This window comes from Symphalangus syndactylus, chromosome 19, assembly GCF_028878055.3.
Source record: "Symphalangus syndactylus isolate Jambi chromosome 19, NHGRI_mSymSyn1-v2.1_pri, whole genome shotgun sequence".
NCBI classification, from domain to species: Eukaryota; Metazoa; Chordata; class Mammalia; order Primates; family Hylobatidae; genus Symphalangus; species Symphalangus syndactylus.
In genome coordinates, this window is record NC_072434.2 from 30,206,523 (window position 1) to 30,227,364 (window position 20,842).

At 36.9% G+C, this 20,842-nt stretch overlaps 1 protein-coding gene across 4 annotated transcripts in view; it reads right to left on the minus strand.

Annotated features, from left to right (window-relative positions):
• Positions 1 to 19,978, minus strand: part of RGS1 (regulator of G protein signaling 1) — a 42,257-nt gene extending 22,279 nt beyond the window's left edge. Inside the window, exons 1-2 of one of the 4 annotated variants that reach the window (XM_063613750.1) lie at positions 19,772 to 19,907; positions 14,359 to 14,507 (exon numbers count right to left, since the gene is read on the minus strand). The gene's annotated coding sequence lies outside the window, so the exon portion shown is untranslated. Of the gene's footprint in view, positions 1 to 14,358; positions 14,521 to 19,771 lie in introns of all 4 variants that reach the window. The other 3 variants (XM_063613749.1, XM_063613747.1, XM_063613748.1) reach the window with 3 other exon arrangements.
• Positions 19,979 to 20,842: the final 864 nt, after the last annotated feature.

Genomic DNA, 20,842 nt, shown 5'->3' on the forward strand with positions numbered 1-20,842 from the left:
CTTTCCACAAGGTTTTCAATTTACTTTGCCCAGATCCACCAGAGGAATCACTGTCTAGCTGAGATCCAGAGGAGTCACTTTCAGCTGAGGTAAGCTGAAAGCTAGGCCTCTTGCCCCAGTGAGCTAAGTTATAAATGCAAAGGAAAAGTTCTCGAAGGAAATTAAAAGTGCTGCTCCAGTGAACACACAAATGATAAGAAGGCGTAAACCAGCCTCACTGCTGATGTGGAGAAAGTTTTAGTGGTCTGGAGAGAAGATCAAAGCAGCCACAACATTTCTTTAAACCAAACCCTAATCCAGAGCAAGGCCCTAACTCTTCAAATCTATGAAGGCCAAGAGGTGCAGCTACAGAGGAAAAGTTGGAATCTAGCAGAGGTTGGTTCATGACATTTAAGGAAAGAAGCCATCTCTTTAACATAAAAGTGCAAGGTGAAGCAGCAAGTGCTAGTGTAAAACCTTCAGCAAGTTATCCAGAGGATCTACTGAAGATCATTTAAGAGAATGGCTACGCTAAATAATAGATATTTAGTGTAGACAGAACAGCCTTATATTGGAAGAAGATGCCATCTAGGACTTTCCTACCTAGTGAGGGTAAGTCAATGTCTGGCTTCAAAGCTTCAAAGGACAGGCTGACTCTTTTGTCAGGGACTAACGCAGATGGTGACTTTAAGTTAAAGCCAATGCTCATTTACCATTTTGAAAACCCTAGGGCTCTTAAGAATTATATTAAATATACTCTGACTGTGCTCTAGAAATGGAAAAACAAAGCCTGGATGATAGTTCATCTGTTTACAGCATGGCTTACTGAATAATTTAAGCCAACCATTGAGACCTAGTTCTTAGAAAAAAGATTTTTATCAAAATATTACTGCTCCTTCACAATGTACCTAGTCACCCAAGAGCTCTGTTGGACATGTACAAGGAGATTAATGCTGTTTACATGCCTGCTAACACAACATTTATTCTATACCCCATGGACCAAGTAGTAATTCCAATTTTCAAGTCCTATTATTTAAGAAATATATTTCACAGGACTTACAGCTGCCAGAGATAGTGATTCCTCTGGTGGATCTGGACAAAGTAAATTGAAAACGTTGTGGGAAGGATTCACCATTCTAGATGCCATTGAGAACATTTGTGATTCATAAGAGGAGGTTAAAATATCAGTAATAACAGGATTTTGGAAGAAGTTGAGTCACTGTAGAAGTGGTGGAAATTCCAAGAGAACTAGAATTAGAATTGGAACCTGAAGGTGTGACTGAATTGCTCCATCTCATGATAAAACTTGAATGAACAAGGAGTTGCTTCTTATGGATGTGCAAAGAAAGTGGTTTCTTGAGGTAGAATCTACTCCTAGTGAAGATGTTGTGAACGCTGCTGAAATAACAACAAAGGATTTAGAATATAACATAAGCTTAGTTGATAAAGCAGGAGCAGGATTTGAGATGATTGACTTGTAAAAGAAGTTCTACAGTGATAAAATGCTATCAAGCAGCATCACGTGCTACAAGGAAATCTTTCATGGAAGGAAGAGTCAATCAATGCAGCAAACTTCACTTTTGTCTTATTTTAAGAAATTGCTGCAGCCACCTCAACCTTTAGTAACCACCACCCTGATCAGCCAGCAGCCATCAGCATCAAGGCAGGACCCTCCATCAGCAAAAAGATGATGACTCACTGAAGGCTCAAATGATTGCTAGCATTTTTTAGCAATAAAGTCTTTAAATCAGAGTATGTACATTGCTTTTGAGACATAATGCCATCACACGGTTAATAGGCTCCAATATAGTATAAACTTAACTTTTGCAATGCACTGGAAGACAACAAATTTCGTGAGACTCTTTTTATTGTGATACAATCTTTATTGTTATATTCTGGTACTGAACCTGTAATATCTCCGAGGCATGCGTGTATAGTCTACTGTTGTTATATGGAATGTTCTATAAATGACAACTCCAGTTGGTTGATAATGTTAAGTCTTTTATATTTTACTAATTAACTATTTAATTACTCATCCAATTACTTAAAGAAGATATTGAAATTTCCAACTATAATTGTAAATTTGTATCTTACAGTTTTATCAGTTTTTGCCTCCTTTATCTTGAAGCTCTCTTATTAGTGGCATATGTATTTTAATTTTAGGCCCTTTGGATCAAATCATCTCTATCATTATGAAATGACCTTCTTCATCCCTGTAATATTCTCTGCTCCGAAATCTGCTTTGTCTGACATTAATATAGCCAGAGCTGTTTTCTTTTTTTTTTTTTTTTTGAGACGGAGTCTCGCTCTGTCGCCCAGGCTGGAGTGCAGTGGCGCAATCTCGGCTCACTGCAAGCTCCCCCTCCCGGGTTCACGCCATTCTCCTGACTCAGCCTCTCCGAGTAGCTGGGACTACAGGCGCCCACCACCACGCCCGGCTAATTTTTTGTATTTTTTAGTAGAGACGGGGTTTCACCATGGTCTCGATCTCCTGACCTTATGATCCGCCCGCCTTGGCCCTTTTCTTTAGATTGGTATTAACATGATATTTTTCCTGTATCATCTTATTTGTACCCATTTTATGTATTTATTTTTAAAATGTGTTTCTTGCAGGCCTTACGTAGTTGGACCTAGCTTTTTAGTACAATCTGATGAGCTCTGCTTTTTATTTGGGGTGCTTAAATTATTTATATTTAATTCAGTTATTAATATGGTTGTAATTAAATCTACCATTTTGCTTTTTGTTTTCTGTTTGTCTCATCTATTTTTTGTTCTCTTTTTCTGGCTTATTTTGGATTAATTCTGCCTTTTTTGTGATTTCAACATCACTTCTTTTGTTGGCTTCTTAGCTGTAATTCTTTTTTTAAAAAAAATCAGTGTTGACTTTAGGGTTTATAGTTAACATCTTTAACATATGAGTGTCTGCCTTCAAGTGATATTATATCACTTTATGGTCTTATACATTTAATCAAATTTACAAATTTTTTTACCAATTATTTCTTCAAATATTCTTCCTATTGCCTCCCCCCTTCTCTCCTTTAGAGACTTCAGTCACATATATATTTGGTTGCTTAAATTTACTCCACAGATCACTGCTCGTTGGTTTTTTAAAAAATTTTCTTTCTCTCTTTCCCTCCCTCCCTCCCTCCCTCCCTCCCTTCCTCTCTCTCTCTTTCTTTCTTTCTTTCTTTCTTTCTTTCTTTCTTTCTTTCTTTCTGTCTGTCTGTCTGTCTGTCTGTCTGTCTGTCTTTCTTTCTTTCTTTCTTTCTTTCTCTTTCTTTCTTTTTTCTTTTCTTTTCTTTATTTTCTTTCTTTCTTTATTTTTTTGAGTGATTTTTCCCTCTGTGTTCCATTTGGGTGGTTTCTTTTGCTGTGTCTTCAAGTTCTGTAACATTTTCTTCTGCAGTGTCCAATGTGACATTTATCTTATCCAGTGCATTTTTTATTTTAGACATTGTAGTTTTCATCTTTAGAAGTTTGATTGTGTCTTTTTATATCTTCCATTACTTTACTTACCATGCTCAATCTTTTTTTCTAACTTCTTGAGCATATGAGATGTAGTTATAATAACTGTTTTAATATTCTTGTCTACTAATTATATTATCTGTATTATTTCTTCAGAAGTTTCAGTTGATTGATTATCCTCTTCATTATAGGTCGTATGTTCTAGGCTTCTTTGCATGCCTGACAATTTTTGATTGAATGGCAGAAATTGTGTATTTTATCTTTTCAAATACTAGGTACTTCGCATTCCTGTAAATATTCTTGTCCTTATTTCTGAGATAAGGTTCAGTTACTAGAAAATATTTTTATTTTTTTCAAATCAAGTTTTGTGAAGTGGGATCAATGCAATATGTTGTCAAAAGTTAATTTTGCCAGTAGCGAGGCAAAGCCCTTCTTAGTACTCTCTCTAATACTTTTTAAATTTTAGGTTTTTCACTCTGGCTTTGGGACTAATCCTATCCCTGTGTGATGTCTAAGCATTGTTCCTTCTGATTCTTTCCATTTTTTTCCTTGGCCCCTGCTAGTTTTATCACAAACAAATGCTAATCAGTATTCAATTGAATACTGAAGTGGAAACCTCTACAAACTCTACAGTCATTTATCTCTGTGCATGTTCTTTTCTCATATTTTTTCCTGCAGATTCTATCTGCTTTAGTTTCCTTGAACTCCCAGCTTTTGCCTCTTCAACTTACAGAGACTGCTGGACCCTCCCTGGGTTTCTTTACCCAACACAGTAGGCTAGACACTCTCTCCAGGCAGTAAGTTGTATAATCATAGGCTCACTTTGGTCGTTTCCTATCTCACAGGGATCACTATTCTTTATTATCTAAAATCTTGTGAGTCCTGGAAAGTAAGTCTTTGAAAAGAGAAATCTTCAGCTTGGTGACAGCTTACATTCAGTGACCATAATTTTTGTGTCATTTTGATGTTGATATAATTATTTTCTAGCCATAGGTTTTTTCTGCTTTGATATTACATGTTGACAGCTCATTCATATCAAAATTTATTCTTCATTTATATGTTTATTTGACTATAAACTGACTTGCAGAGCACTAGTATGCTGCTCTTATTGCATTTATTCATGAATATAATATGATTGTATAGATTATCAAATAACTTCAATTTGTAGTTTTAAAGTTACAGTATTAGACTTGGTCTTTAGAGTGATGGCATTTGAGGCTGAAAAGAAGTAATTGAAATAAACAGATTGGCTCATAGCTGGTCAACTGTCTAGTCTAGCGTCAACCAATGCGTCACTGTCAGAGCAAGAGACAGCTCTTGGGAGCATGACTTCCAACCACTTGTCCTAACCTCTAGACCACACTTTCCATTGTTCAAAACCCTAAAAATGATTAAGGAAGTACTGCTTGCTTTGTTAGCATACTTATGTCAAATGATAACTTTCAAGTTTGGTTGTGTCATAGACAGATCTAGAAATTCATTAATATTATTAACATATACCAATTTCCCCTTCTTACCATGGTTGGAAATAACACATTATATATTGCAGTGGTTTGACCAATAAAAAGAAAAGAATCTTACTGTAGTACAGGCGTCTGAAAATAAAAATAACTTTCAAGAGACTGATTTAATATAGTGACCCTTCGAGGGGTGATCTAGGAGGAATAAACTAGGGGAAGTAAAGTGATCTAGAACAGGCTGATTATCAGGAGACTTCATGCTATGCTCATGCAGGCACAACTCTCTGTGCCAATTTTTCATTTGTCATACATGCCAGTGATTAAAATCAACCTGGGAAGCATTTATGGCCAATGTTTTCCTTCAGACTTGGTGTAGAAGCATTTTTTTTTTTTTTTGAGATGGAGTCTCACTTTGTTGCTCAGGCTGGAGTGCAGTGGCACGATCTCAGCTCACTGCAACCTCTGCCTCCCAGGTTCAAGCAATTCTCCTGCCTCAGCCTCCCAAGTAGCTGGGACTACAGGCGCGCACCACCACGCCCAGCTATTTTTTTTTTTTTGTATTCTTAGAGAGATGGGGTTTCACCATGTTCGTCAGGTTGGTCTCCATCTCCTGACCTTGTGATCCACCAGCCTCGGCCTCCCAAAGTGCTGGGATTACAGGCATGAGCCACCGTGCCCTGTCCTGGTGTAGAAGCATTTTTACATTACTGATAAAGGTGATAATCATAGCTAATAATAAATACACTAAGATAACAAATATAAAACCATCTTAGATGTTGTAGATTACTTGGTCTAATCTTTACCATAATCCTTTGAGACAAATTTCACTGTCCCCATTTAACAAATTTGACAACTGAGTTTAAAAGAGATAAATTTCTCTAACTAAAAGTGTCAAAACTTGGAATAGAACTTAAGCTCGACTTCAAATTCATGCTTGTTTCATTGTTTTAAGCTGCTTCTCAAAGTTGCTGCTTTATATGACTAAAGCTATCATTACTTCAAGGTGCCTTTTCCTTTAAGTGTATTGAGCATGTTGCACCTGGAAGACCTCCTTTCCACACAGAGAGAACTTTTCTCATTCAAATCAAGTTATTCCCCTATTTAGGTAGTCACGAGAGTTACCCTTGTGGCTTCTTTTTTGCATTTGTGTCTTTCCCAAGTTGAAATCTGATTTGGAACTTCTCTTACCTTTATGGAGCTCACAGCTCATAATCAAAGCTCTTTCCTGGTAAATTATCTTCCAGGGCTATACATTTTTTGTTTGTTTTGTTTTGTTATTTCTCCCTCCATCAACTTAATCAATTGCTTTCTTTCCCTAGGCCGTTCTTCTCACAGAAATTTTTATCAGTGTATGAAGACTGTAGCTTTTAACAGCATATTAAGGCCTTTATCTCATTTTCAAGTATGATTCAGAAGGTAGTCTTTTCAGTTCAAACTTAGGATGACAATGTATCATCCTATGAGATTTTTGGGACTTGGCTTGTGAGTTGAATGCCTCATTGAATATCCCTGTTCAAAAATCACTCTAATTTTTGGATTTCAAAGTCATCTATTATATGATTATTTCAAGTGTATTTTGTAAATTTTGGTGTGGAGAATTGGGTAATAGTTTACGGAACTATGTAAGGGTTTTTCAGGTTAGAATGTTTCAAGATCACTTAGTAATACAACATTTTGTGCCAAAGTGAAAAACGTGAAAAGAGACTTTGAAGGCAGTAAGCTGGATGAGAAGTTATGTGACCGACTTTAATAATATAATTCCAATGCAGTTTGTAAGAACCCTACATACCATGGGGGTTTCCATTAGAAAAATACTAAAATTTACTTCTGTGAAATCTAGGGGCTTTCTGATGTTCAGCTGCCACATATGTGGACTGAAAAATTAAATCTTGTTTCATAAGCATCCTGTGTCAGTTTCTTTGCAGTGCAGGAAATAGGTTCAGAAAAGATAAGAAAGATAGACAAAATAGCTATGCAGGATGCCCTGCGTACCAGTTCATACCAATGTGGCCATTTCCAGGAATCAGTGGTTGATTATTTTTCACGTGATATACTTAAAACACCGTGACGGGAGGATATCCACATTCAGTCAAGTTCTCAAGCATGTTTGCCGATATGGTCATAGGTTCTTGTATTTATTTTTAATGCTGACAGGTGGGCCCAGGCAACTGTATGGTATCTATGCTTTCTCTCTGTTTCTCTTTTCATATGTCATTCAGAAAACAGCTTAAAATGATCAACTTCATCTACGTTTCCCTCTTGACATATGATGCTTCTCCTAAAGAATATCAAAATATCTTTACTAGACAGGTACATAGGTTCAAACATGTATATTATAATATGTGTATCACAGATCCTTAGAAAATACACATTTTTCACGTGTCAATTCATCGTTAATACAACATTATGAGATGGGTATTATTAATTTAGAATGAAATGTCTAGTCTCAGAGATTTTTAAAAACTTAACTTCACAAATCTAATAAGAGATACATATATTAAGAATTCACTATGTACTATCTTTTCTGTGTATTCATCAATCCTCACAATGACCATAGGAGGAAGGAACTGCTTAATTAACTCCATTTGACAGATGAGGCAACTGCAGGTTTGAAAGGTTAAGTAATTTGCCTGAGTTTACACAATTAGCAAGCTTTAGGGCTAGGATTTTTAGCCCTGGTTGTCTGATTTGATCCCCAGTGACTGTCCAGTTTACCTATTTTCTTTCCCTGGTCACTGGCTCCATCATGACAGAACCACAGAACATACCCAGGGCTTCCAATGGGGTATCCATTCTAAAATGTGCTAAAATTTATAAGTATCAGAATTTAATTTATATAAAATCATCAACAAATTGATGGCTAGGGATAGCAATAATTTCCACAACTAGAATTCTTTTTTCACTTTATTTATTTATTTATTTATTTATTTATTTATTTATTTATTTATTTTTTACCCATAAGAGTAAAACCGTAGAAACATCTGCCCCTACAATATATCCTTGAGTAAAAGTGATAGAAAATGTTTTATTTTATTATTTATTTATTTATTTTGAGACGGAGCCTTGTTCTGTTGCCCCAGGGTGGAGTGCAATGGTGTGATCTCGGCTCACTGCAACCTCGGCCTCCTGGGTTCAAGTGATTCTCCTGCCTCAGCTTCCCAAGCAGCTGGGATTACCAGCGCCTGCCACCGCACCCGGCTAATTTTTGTATTTTTAGTAGAGACGGGGTTTCACCATGCTGGCCAGACTGGTCTCAAACTCCCAACCTCAGGCGATCCGCCCACCTTGCCCTCCCAAAGTGCTAGGATTACAGGCGTGAGCCACCGTGCCTGGCCTAGAAAATGTTTTAGTAACTTGGCACAGCAACTAATGTGTGGAAGAGCCTCTTATCAGTTAAAAGGGTGCCCCCAAGAGTGATCAGTTGTTACTAAAAGTATTAACCATAAACAATATAAAACCTCTGTAGGGTATTTCCCTTAACTATTTGAAACATCTACCTTATGTGCATGGCAAAGCCTTAGTTTTGAGTCAACCAAAAAAACCCTGCTGGAGAAGTGGTGGTGAGTTTTTCTGGAGTACTACCCCCTGGGCCTTCCTGTCCTGTAAACTGAGATAAATTCCCCTGCAGTGAACTTCAGAGCTGTGCTTATGAGCAAATGTGCATAGTAACCAACTGCTTTGTCCTCAGAGGTCAATTCTTCTCTTGAACTTCCCCAAGTGACATCTGATATGGGGGAAGTCTTCCAGTTTCTCAAGTTCTCTTTCAGAGCGGTGGTGACTTATAGCACCCTTTCTCTTTGTCGAAATAAATGGCTCTAAAACTTTGAAAAATGCTGGCAGGAAAGCTAGTAACCACAATTAGTCATAAACTGCATTGATATAGACAGATCCTTGCTCTTACTTCCATTGGAGCATTCTCTACTCAGAGTAGAAGGCTTAGCTCAATGCTCAAACAGCCTCAAGTCAAGGCTCACACAGTTCTTGAAAATGACACTGTGGCTGCAGACACAAGGCTGCATCCTAACTGTATGATTAATGCTTGGAAGTTATGTCTTTTTACCAGGGAGGAAATGCTACTTACTGCAAACCTTAACCTTGAAAATTCAGACTGAAAAATTCCAACATAAGTCATAGATACAATTATTAATTAAATGAAAATTGATGTGTAAATTCCCTTCATCTCTCTGGATGACCTTTTTCTAGTGCTCTTGACTACACTGTCTCCAGTGAACCTCCTGGGTAGTTGCATAATTAAAACATGTATTCCCTATATATTTTAATCAGTTACTGGGATGGTTAAAGGGAGATACTTTAGGGCACAGCTATCACTTCCAAGCTATATTAGCCCCTTATAATGCTTACTCTAAACAGTTGCTAATGTTTTGACCTTTGCAGCTCATCTGAAAAGCAAATTTGGCCGGATATGTTGGCTCATGCCTGTAATCCTAAAACTTTCGGAGGCTGAGGTGGGAGGATCATTTGAGGCTATGAGTTTGAGATCAGCATAAGCAACATAGTGAGATCCCTGTCTCTACAAATAACAATAATAATAACTTTTAAAAAAACTATAAAATTTTGAAAAGTGGATTTACTTGGCTGTTTGTTATTAAAGTGAGTTCAAATTGAGAATTTAAGTGGAAGCTAAATTAGCATATGAATGATAAGTACTGATTGAAGGCTACTGGAGGAAGAATAAAGATCAGGAGAAAGTACAATTGGTTAAAGCTCTGTAGGCGAATCTCAGTTCTGAAAATGGCACTGGCATGGGTGTCCATGCTTAAAGCTCAAGAAAAAAACACAACTTACTCTCAGAGGGCTCTCTGCCTGTCCTCACAGCAGCTGTCTGTTGGCTTAAAAGAGGCTCACGATTTCTAAGTAATTATAAGTAGGGCAGCAACAGAAGCAGGTTAGAGGTTTTTTTTTTTTGCTTATTTCTTTCTTTCTTTTTTCCTTTTAGTTAAAACCTTTAGTTACTAAGAAGCAACCATGAAGACTTCTGAGGAATAATGTGGGGAAAGACAAAATTTTATGTAAAGACCAGTTCAAGTGAAAGGAAGAATCTGTTACTTTAACTTCTCTAGTAAATTCTTAAGGGTTGGAATGTAACTTTCATCATCTATTCAATTTAGGGAATTTGATTAGTACATCATGCACACTATTGAAAGCAATGCAGAGTTATTATTGTTTTTACTATTTACCCAGTAGAGAAAGTGCTGCATGCTAATTGCACAATTATGTTTAAGACACAGCAGAATAAAATTAGTGCTATTAGACCAGTACAGAAAGTGATATAACATTGAAAAGATGCAGAACTCACAATAGAGGTGTCAAGTTCAACTCCCAGAGGCTACCTTGCTTCCAGTATTCACTGACACAAAATTGTCTGGTCAGTCTTTCATTATAGATGGAATTAAATGAGAGTAGTATTACTACATTCTTTCATCTACTATTGTAGTTTAAATAAAAACGCTTTCAGTTAGTATATAAAAAACTGTCCTTTGGAAAGCCTGAAGTAGTATACCTGTAATCTGTAGGAGGAAATGAAATTCAAGTTCAATTAGGGGGTGACTTTTAAAAACTTTCTATTTTGATATAATTTTAGACTTATGGAAACCTTGAAAAGACAGTACAGAGCTTTTGTATAACTTTCACTCACTTGCCTTAATTTTGACATCTTCTATAATGATTTTTATAATTAGTAAAACTAGGAACTTAACGTTAGTTAATACTATTAACCAAGTTACAGACTTTACTCAAACTTCCTCAATTTTTCTACTAGGGTTCTTTTCTGGTTTACCCTTCAGATTGGCAAAATACTGAAAATATCTGATAGACCAAATATTGATAAGGATGTCCAATTGGAATGCTCACACACTGGTACCAACACTGAGGCAAATAATTTAGTAATATTTAGAACTATGCCGTTCAATAGTGTAGACACTAGCCACATGTGGCTATTGAGCACTTGAAATGTGTTGAAGTATGAGCCAGGCATGGTGCCTCATGCCTCTAATCCCAGCACTTTGGGAGGCTGAGGCGGTGGATTGCCTGAGGTCAGGAGTTCGAGACCAGCCTGGCCAACATAGTGAGACCCTGTCTCTACTAAAAATACAAAAAATTAGCTGGATGTGGTGGTGGGCACCTGTAATCCCAGCTACTACTAGTAGGGAGGCTGAGGCAGGAGAATCGCTTGAACTCAGGAGGCAGAGGTTGCAGTGAGCCGAGATCATGCCATTGCACTCCATCCTGGGCAACAAGAGTGAAACTCTGTCTCAACAACAACAACAACAACAACAACAACAACAACAAAAAGAAATGTGTTGAACTAAGCTGGGCTATAAGTATAAAATATACATTAATTTTCAAAGAATTAATACAAAAATGTAAGCTATCACATTGATAATTTTTATTTTGCTTATATTTTAAAATAATATTTTGAATATATTGTATTAAATAAAATGTATTAAACATGTATTTTTTTTTAACATGGGAACTAGAGAATTTAAAATTATATTTGGGGATCACATTATATTTCTATTAGACAGCACTGGCCTTGAATGTAGAAAGAATACTTACCCTGAGACTCAGATATATCATGTTAGCTGCACCCTGGAGAAATTCTCATACTTTTGTATGAGGAAACATATGCAAGGCTTTCATTTTATTCATTTTTCTAATAATAAGAAATTAGAAACAACTGACATGTTTATCACTAGGGGAATGCATTATAATCCATTTACAGAATAAAAAAAGTAGTAGTAAAAACTAGTATAAATTTAATGATCAACTTAGGTAATCACTGCAAACAAAATGATTAAGAAAGCCAAACTGCACAAGGTTAAGAAAACATTATATCATTTTAATGCGAATCTTAATTAAAAATATCATTAATTATTATGGATATAGACATAAAAGATTAATATAAAAACATGAATAGGAGTTGAAGTTGATTGCATTTTTGGCCCTAATTTTTTATTCCTTACTGTATTCATCCCCTTTGACTTGTAACTTATTTGCCCTCTCATTACATGTGGGCTGCACCTTTCCCCCTCTTGACTTTGGATTCGGCCATGTGACTTGCTTTGGCCAAAAGCATGAGATGGAAGTGGTAGTGTGACAGTTTTGAGCCTAGGCCTCAAGAGACTGGTATTTCTCCTTGCTTTTTTGTGCCTCTGCATTATTGGGAAAAAAAATATATACCTAGGCTAGTCCTAAGGCAAGATACATGGAACAGAGTGAAATGGCCCCAGCCAAGCCAAAACTTAACTGGCTGTCTTCCAACTAGCCCTCATATGCATGAATGGGTTCTGCTGAGGTCTGCAGATCTTTCGTTCAGATCCATGAAAATAAAAGATTGTAGTTTTAAATCACTGAGTTTTGGGTAGTTTGTTATACAGCATTTTTCATAGCAATAGCTGATAGGTGACATGCATAACAACTATGGTATAATATTTCTGTCTGGGATGGAGGAAAGTAGATGTATATTCAAATATTTTTTATTTTAAAATTGTCTTATATAAATATGAAAAAAATTAGCATTTATTGAATTTGGATAATAAATATGATTTTGTTATAATTCAAGATTTTTATGTTTGAAAGTGCAGTTTTTAAAAGGTAAAATATTTTAAAAAGTAAAACTAGAGTTCTAATTGCCCACTTTTATATTTATTTCATTTATGATTTCATGCCAAAATTAATTTTCTGATTTTTTGGTTCATGTTCATTACTAGCTTGCTTAAGATAACTGTGGTTCATGCTTTATGTTTATGTACAATCATCTCTTCTAGTTTAGCTTATGTCCCATAGTTTTTATTTTTTTAATAAAATACTCTTATTAATGGTTGCATTAAAATAAAATGGAATGGATTTGGTGAACCTTTAATTTGTATTTCCAGTTTCTGTCCTGATCTTATCTATTACAGTGTGAATCACATAGCAGTAAACAGACTTCTAATTTCAACACATGGTTAAATCTGATAAGTGATGAGTGATAACTCGGCTCTCTTTTTCCTATGTTTTTTTCAGAAGTAATGAGACATACACAGCTAGAGACAGCTCAATTCTCTGCTTGTGGATAAGAGGAGCATTTGAAGCTTTTGTCCCAGCTAGTGTCTTTTTGCACCAGCCATTTGTGCTGTGCTCATGGTGGTATTGTGATATGTGAGATAAAAAGGGCTGAACAAACTTATGTTGGTGGAGTCATGGGGAAATGCGGGAAATGAAAAGTCGATTGCACACGAAGCATTGCCAGGAAATAGAATTTGAGCACTCCTGCCAAAGGATGCGTAGAAGGCAATCTGAATATTCTTGCAAAACTGTTTTTTTTTTTAAATTTATCATACGCTGTTATTATATATCTATTCATTTATTTTTTTTTTAATTTGGCAACAAAACCCTTCCCACAGCCATAAGCTAAAAAAGTTTACATTTAATTAAAAATAAAGTACATATTTCTGTTACTCAAGGAAATTGATGATAGGCATGAATTTGCACAGAACATTTCTCAACATTTTCCATCCACTATGGGGTGTGTAGTACTGTTACTGACCACATGAAAAAGAGAAGACACAAATGTACCAAAGAAGTACCAGCATCTACTTCAAAAGTGAGTCATTGTTTTATGAAGACTGCAGAGATTAGGTACATCAGTATTTCATGCATTAATGAAAGTCTCTGTGATATTAGTTAAATGGAGCCTGGAAACCATAAACTGCTAAGACTCATTAGAAGCCACCTTAACATGTTGAAATCATGTTTCATGCTTACTGGTGAGTGGTTTCAAGTTCCCTAATGCATGCAGTTACCCAGTATTCTGAGTCCTCAGGCAATCCTCACATACAGGTCCTTCCTTAGCCTGCATCTGCTCCTTTCTGCCTTGGATACCATCTGAGCTCATGATTTTGATACAAACCGCAGATACGATTTTCAATAGGGATTGCATCCAGAAAGGCATTCAGCTTATCCCATCTTCTGTGCCCTCTTATTTTTGACTATCGTACAATATTTTTGTGCATCTACACTTTCTTCAGATCGCCTTTACTTTAAAAAGAGGAAGTGATAAGAGTGAAGTTGTTAGTATTCTCAGTGAAATATTCTTTAAAAGTGGGGATAATCCCATCAGTTATTTTAGCTAAATTTCTTGGAATAGAAAATTTCCTCAGTAATAAAGAATCTGACTTGAGATCTAACAGAAATGAAGGAAATATTTATGTCCAGAAAGAATTTGCACCATTGGAACTACACTTACAGTTCCAAAACCCTACCTTCCTTCTTCTATTATAAACTTGTAAGGTATTAAGTTTTGTAATACTATTTTTCCAAATAATTACCATTATAATCCCAATATTGTAGCCAAAAAAATTAATGTCCCTCAAAGAATTCACATATTTTGATACAGATTCTGTTTTTTAATGTGTGTGCTATTTCTATGAGGTTACAAGTCGAAAAAAATTACCATTTTATTTTAAAGGTGGAGAAATTTTCCAAGCTTCTCTAGGAGTGGATGCAGTGGAGATTAAATGAGACAACTCATTTACCGTATGTAGCTCTTGATTCCAGGTTGTTTGCATTTTTCATTCACAGTCTATAGCTCCTGATTCCAAGCTGTTTGCATTTCCTCATTAGAAATGATTAGGAATGATGAGAAAAATGGTAATAAGGTTACTGTTGCTGGAAATTTTCAAGTTGTCCATGGAGGTACTTTCTTTTTAGGAAAGAACATACAGTGTATCACAGTTCTTGCATGAACCCCTTTAGAGGAAAAAAAAGTTCAAAGGGGATGTCCAGAGGCAATCGCTCTGGGACTACAGTGAATTGATACTTAGTCAACAGGGGAATTTCTCAAGCTTTCTTAAAGCTTAACCCACAACCGCACCTGTCAGCAGTTTCTTCCAAGTGAGAAACATTTACAAGTATATTACGCTTAAAATGTGAAGAATCTTCGAGTCCCTCTTAAACAACTGTTTTTATCCCTTCAAGAGAACTGAATCTAAATGATGGGACTCTGCATGTTTGGCAAATTACTCATTTCCTGAAAATGCAAAACCTAAGTAACAGAAATGAGGATAGCAACACGCTGTGCAGTGTAAGTGTGTTTCAAAGGATTCAAGCTCCTCTGAAATATTTCTGTTTAATCGAAGGCCAAAGAGAGTAGATCTCTTACAGTATTTCTCTACTCCAGGCAATTTCTCTTTTAAAGCATCAGTTGGAATTTCCTTTTTTCACCAATTGACAAAAGCAATTTTTTTTTTTTTTTTTTGAGATGAAGTCTTGCTCTGTCACCCAGGCTGGAGTGCATTGGCGCGATTTAGTCTCACTGCACCCTCCGCCTCCCGGGTGCAAGCGATTCTCCTGCCTCAGCCTCCCGAGTAGCTGGGATTACAGGCACCTGCCATTATGCCCGGCTAATTTTTGCATTTTTATAGAGATGGGGTTTCACCGTGTTGGCCAGGCTGGTCTTGAACACCTGACCTCAAGTGACCCACCCACCTCTGCCTTCCAAAGTGATGGGATTACAGGTGTGAGCCACTGTGCCCGGCCAAAGAATGATTCTATTAATGTTAGTTTATTTTGTAGTTTATAGTTCCTACACTAAATTGTAGTTTGTGCAGATGAATTTTGGAGACATGTTGTTCATTAGTGTTTACTTTGAAACTATATGTGGACTAGAAAGTTCTAATATTTATGGGATTGGTTCATAATACTGAGTAATACTTGAAGTATTTAGTCTGTCAGACTTTAGGTAAAATCACAGGTTAAATATTCTGGGGAAAGAACACTCTCTCTCCATTAAAATATATATAGAAAATGTGGTTTCATAATAAATCATTATGATATTTAATGATCTATATTATTTAAAATGAACCAATGTTAAATTTTTATAGAAATAATAAATTATTCTTATAATCTAATTGGCTATCAGTTGACCTACAAAAGTTGAAGAAAAAGAACAGAAAGAATAAGTCTCTCTTGTCGAAGATAAATAAAGCCAGACATTACAGTAGTGAAAACAGATTTTATTCAGAAACTACTGACAACAGGAGAAAGAACTGATCCCAGTGCTTTACGAGGCCGAGGCAGGAGGATTGCTTGAGGCCAGGAGTTTGAGCTCAGCCTGGGCAACGTAGCAAGATCCTGTCTCTAAAAAAGTTAAAAAAAAAAAAAAAAGAAGAAGAAAGAGCTGAACTCCATTCTGATTTGTGCAGAAGTGACTGAGTGTTTTAAAGGGAAAATGAGGGAGTAGGGACAGGAAGCAAGTGAAGTCGTAGGAGCTGCATATATATCTCAAAGAGAAAGAGACAAGATTCACAATTATAATCCTTTTTTAATAGGTGCACTAAGAAGGAGATGTCAGGGTATTAGCCAGAACAAACAGGAAATGCTTTTGACACCCATGAGCTTTTTAAGGCAGAAATTCATGAGATGGTTGGGTCATACCAGGGGTGCGAACTTAGGCTGCTTAGAAACCATACTAGCTACTGTGGGTCAGGTCTCTCAGTGCAAGGATTGAAATTCAGTTGTTATGTGCTGAGACTTCTTTTCCTCTCTTTTCTCTCCTCTCCTTCCCTCTGTTCCCTCTTATTTTGTCAGAAGGCACTAATGGAAACATTAGCTGTTTTAAGCAAGAAGGATTTTAAAAATACGGGACATGATGTACTTAAACAATTATTGAAATGTTAAAGGAGAGGATAGTAGGCTGGGAGTTCATGACTGACCCCAGATTGACTCCACTAGGAAGCTACCGCCTCTGAAGTCTTCACTAAAGCTGTAAGTTTAGGAACAATTCCTGGAGCTGCTATGCAGGTGTTAGAATGCTGGAATTAAGAAGTGGGGCACTACTACCATTGCAACTGCCTTCCAACACTAGTAACACCCGAAAGTGGATTCCCATAGCTACAAGCTAGGCATTGACTCTTGACACCCAAGAACCTGTGGAATAGATGCCGACAGTTTACTGTAGAAACACCTCATGTTTCCACAACTTTGCATGCAAACAGAAAAAAGAAGATAGCTTTGACCTTGCTGCTTGCTTCCAAATCTTCTAATAAACAGAAACTAACTTGCATCAGAATACTAGCTACTCAAGTATCTTCATGTCTTTCCATTTTCCTCCCCTTCTTTTCTCCTCTTCATCTTTTAAATGTGTGAATACATGCTTGTTCCATGAAAAGTGCTAAACATTGCTGAGCTTTAAAAACTATACATGAAGGCCGGGCGCGGTGGCTCACGCTTGTAATCCCAGCACTTTGGGAGGCCGAGGCGGGCGGGTCACGAGGTCAGGAGATCGAGACCACGGTGAAACCCCGTCTCTACTAAAAATACAAAAAATTAGCCGGGCGTGGTGGCGGGCGCCTGTAGTCCCAGCTACTCGGAGAGGCTGAGGCAGGAGAATGGCATGAACCCGGGAGGCGGAGCTTGCAGTGAGCCGAGATTGTGCCACTGCACTCCAGCCTGGGTGACAGAGCAAGACTCCGTCTCAAAAAAAAAACAAAACAAAACAAAAAAACAAAAAAAAAAAACTATACATGAAATAGGTAAACTCCATGCTTTTATGTAGTCACAGTCTACACAGGGCAAAAAAGAGGATTTACTTGTTGTAAATAAATAAATTTAAGTGCTATACTAAAACTGTGCAGGCAGGGTTTTGGAAGCATGAAAGAATTTATCTCTAGATGGAATCAGAGAAGTGGTCATAAACATGGCCCTTATATTGTCTATGAAAAGATGAATATGAGGTTGTCCAATAAGGAGTGTGTTGGGGGCATCCTCTTAGATAGAGGACACAGTCTATTTAAAAATATAGGTTTAAGAAAGTTTGGTGGGCTATGACTGGGTGCAGTGGCTCACTCGTGTAATCCCAGTGCCTTGGGAGGCTGAGACAGGAGGATCACATGAAGCCAGGAGTTCAAGACCAACCTGCTCAATGTAGCAAGACCCTACTTCTAAAACAATTTTTTAAAAATTAGCTGGGCGTGGTGGCATGCGCGTATAATCCTAGCTACTTGGGAAGCTGAGGCAGGAGGATTGCTTGGGCCCAGGAGTTCCAGGTTACAGTGAACCCTATGCCACTGCACTGCAGTAGCCTGGACAAATAGAGTGAGACCCTATCACAAGAAAAATAAAAAATAAAGAATAAAAAAGTTTGGTGAGCTAAAGGAATAGCAAAATGTTCAGTACAGTTCTATTATAAGGATAAGTAGCTCCAATTCTAGAAAACAGTGGAATATAAGAACTTACCTCTAAGTATAAGGCCATGACCCCTGAAAGAACAATAATAGCTAAATAAATTGCTACTTTGTCTTTCTCCAACATTACTTTATAGTTTGCTATAGGAATTAGATCTAGGCCAATGAGAGTCAATATCTGCTTTCTTGATAAACATTTTCCCTCTAAGCTTCCAACACAGTATTTATTTATTAAGCTTAAAATAACACAGAATGTCTTCATTATTATGCAAATAAATATTTCATTTTCGGATTTATTTAACAAATATCAAGTGCCAGTTTTGTCCTGGGAATAGTACTTAGTACAGAAGAAAAGCTGATGACTGTGTCTATGACAAGGAATCTTTAGTGAGGAAACAGATGTGCAGACAACTTCAATATAAATCAGATAACTGGTTTGAAGGAGTAATGTACAGAATGCTACAGGAACTCAGAAAACAGCTTTCCTATGTCACCTAGAGACAGCAGGGGCCTCATGGAGGAAGCAGAATTTAAGCTGAGAAGCAAAGGCTGAGTCAGAATATTCTAGATAGTTTAATATGTGAGAGTGGAAGGATATTCTAGGAAAAGGAAATAACATTTCATATAACAACTGTTCTCAGTGAGGAGAACATGGGAACGAGATGAGACAGGAACATAGAACCAGTTGGACACTGACCTGAAAGGGATTTGCAGGTATGAGATCTGTGTGGTAGAAACTACAAGTACTGCAAGAAGTCAGAGAAGGGAGGTTTCTTGAGGTACAGAGATGCCAGCTCTGTGCAGGGAGTAGAATTTGACTAGGACTTGTACTTGGAAAGACTGAAGGGAACATTGCTCCAGGTTTGGTGAGCAATGTGGACCACTGTCCAGAGGTTGTATCAGTGTGGTCCCCCTGTTGGAAAGTGAAATGTATAAACCTGTCTTTAGTAGAGGCACATTTTCGAGATGGTAAAATTAAAGCTGGACGTGTTACTGGGACATGTTATCAAAAGCTAAAAGTTCTGGGGGGTACTTAAGGCAGTAAGACAGAAAAGTGCAGCAGAAAATGCTGTAGCTGGGAGTCAGTGGATTCAAGAACTGGTGGGGTCTATCATTGGTTCTGTAATGTTGGAAATATCCCCCAGTCCTCAAGCTTCTGGAGCTATAATATATAAAATGAGGATTGTTAAACCTCATAATCTGTAAGGCCACTCCACTTCTAGGTTGCCACGTGTTTAATAAATAGGGACGTGTTGAAATTTTTAGTGGGTTTTATTGTGGTGCTGTTGTTATTTGGCCTTAAGAAGGCAGTATTAAGTTTAGGGAACTGGGATTTAGATTCAAGGGTTTTGAGTTCAAGTTTTGTTTCTGCCTCTTGCTAGCTTCATGACATTGATCAAGAAAGTCATTTAGTTTTCCTGAGACCATTTCTTTGAAGCTGGGATGATGTTTACTTTGCTTAAAACATATGTTTGAGGATCAAATGTGATGACTATATAAAATATTGTGTGTTCTATAAGGTGCTACAGGAAATATTTTAAAAGACATAAAGTGGTAGACTATTGTGGTAATCTTATGTGAGGAGATATAATTTGGAGATAAGTAGTACCTATGAGAATAGACAGCTACAAACATATAAGACATTTTGAATGAAGTATAGATAGAAAACAGATAGTGACTTACCTTACAGGTTGATGAAAACGAGAGATGGAGAGAGTGAAGATGGCAACAGTGACTAAGGAGTGCCGACCACATTTATTTAAAATCTCTGTGCTGGACACTGTAGAAATTCTATTTTAATGTGAATGGATAGTGTAATAAAGTAAGTTTTTGTGGTCTGGTTCAAAAGTAGGACAAAATGAAAATTTTACTTGCAAATTTCAAGAAGCAAATGGAAAGAGAACCAGGCCTTAGAAAAATATTTGCATTTCTGTATTGCCCACTAATATTTTTATATAACACATTTTAAGTAATAAAAATCTGATAATTTATTGGTCTACTCTGGAAAGGAAAAAAAGATAAGCTATAAAGCAGTCTAATTTTATCAAACCATTTTTTGATACCTTATAAGTAAAGTCAGAAAACTAGAAGAGAAAAGGGAATGCTTCTAGAAACTCTAGTGAGGTCTGCATCAAATCCAAAGACGTGTTTTTGCTCCAGGTTTCCTGCAATTGCTACCATAAAGGGAGCATTTCAGACCCAGTGCTCTGTAATGTGGTTTCTTTCCTCTGGATATTCCTCCAATCCTTCATGAATAGCTGGAGGAATGCAGACCTCTGGAGTCTGTATTTTATAGGTTGCTATGTAACTGTCTAAATATTACGAACAGCGCAGTGGTATATGACATATGACATCCCAATGCCATGAAATTAGGGCAGCTAGAAATCATTTCCATACCCTTGAAATGTAAGCTTCTAGTTTAAAAGAGTGGCATGAATGTTTTTCATAAATAAATTATCCTTTATCACACTAAGTTAGATCCTGGGTGGAGATATGAAGTCTGGGACTTCAAAAGAGCTTTAGTTCAGAGAGAGGCCTGTAGACCCTTAGAAGCAAATACACAAGCAGGCCAGGGGAGGCCTAGTGAGGGGAAGGAGGAATATAAAACTTGGTAGTTTTCGGGATATAAATTGTAATGTTGATGTTACAAAGAGAACTGCTTTAAAATCTCACTCCAAAGGTGTGCTTGGAGGTAAACAAGCTAACATAACTTCGAGATCAGGCAAGTCACTTAGAGCAAAAACGGGGCTTCCT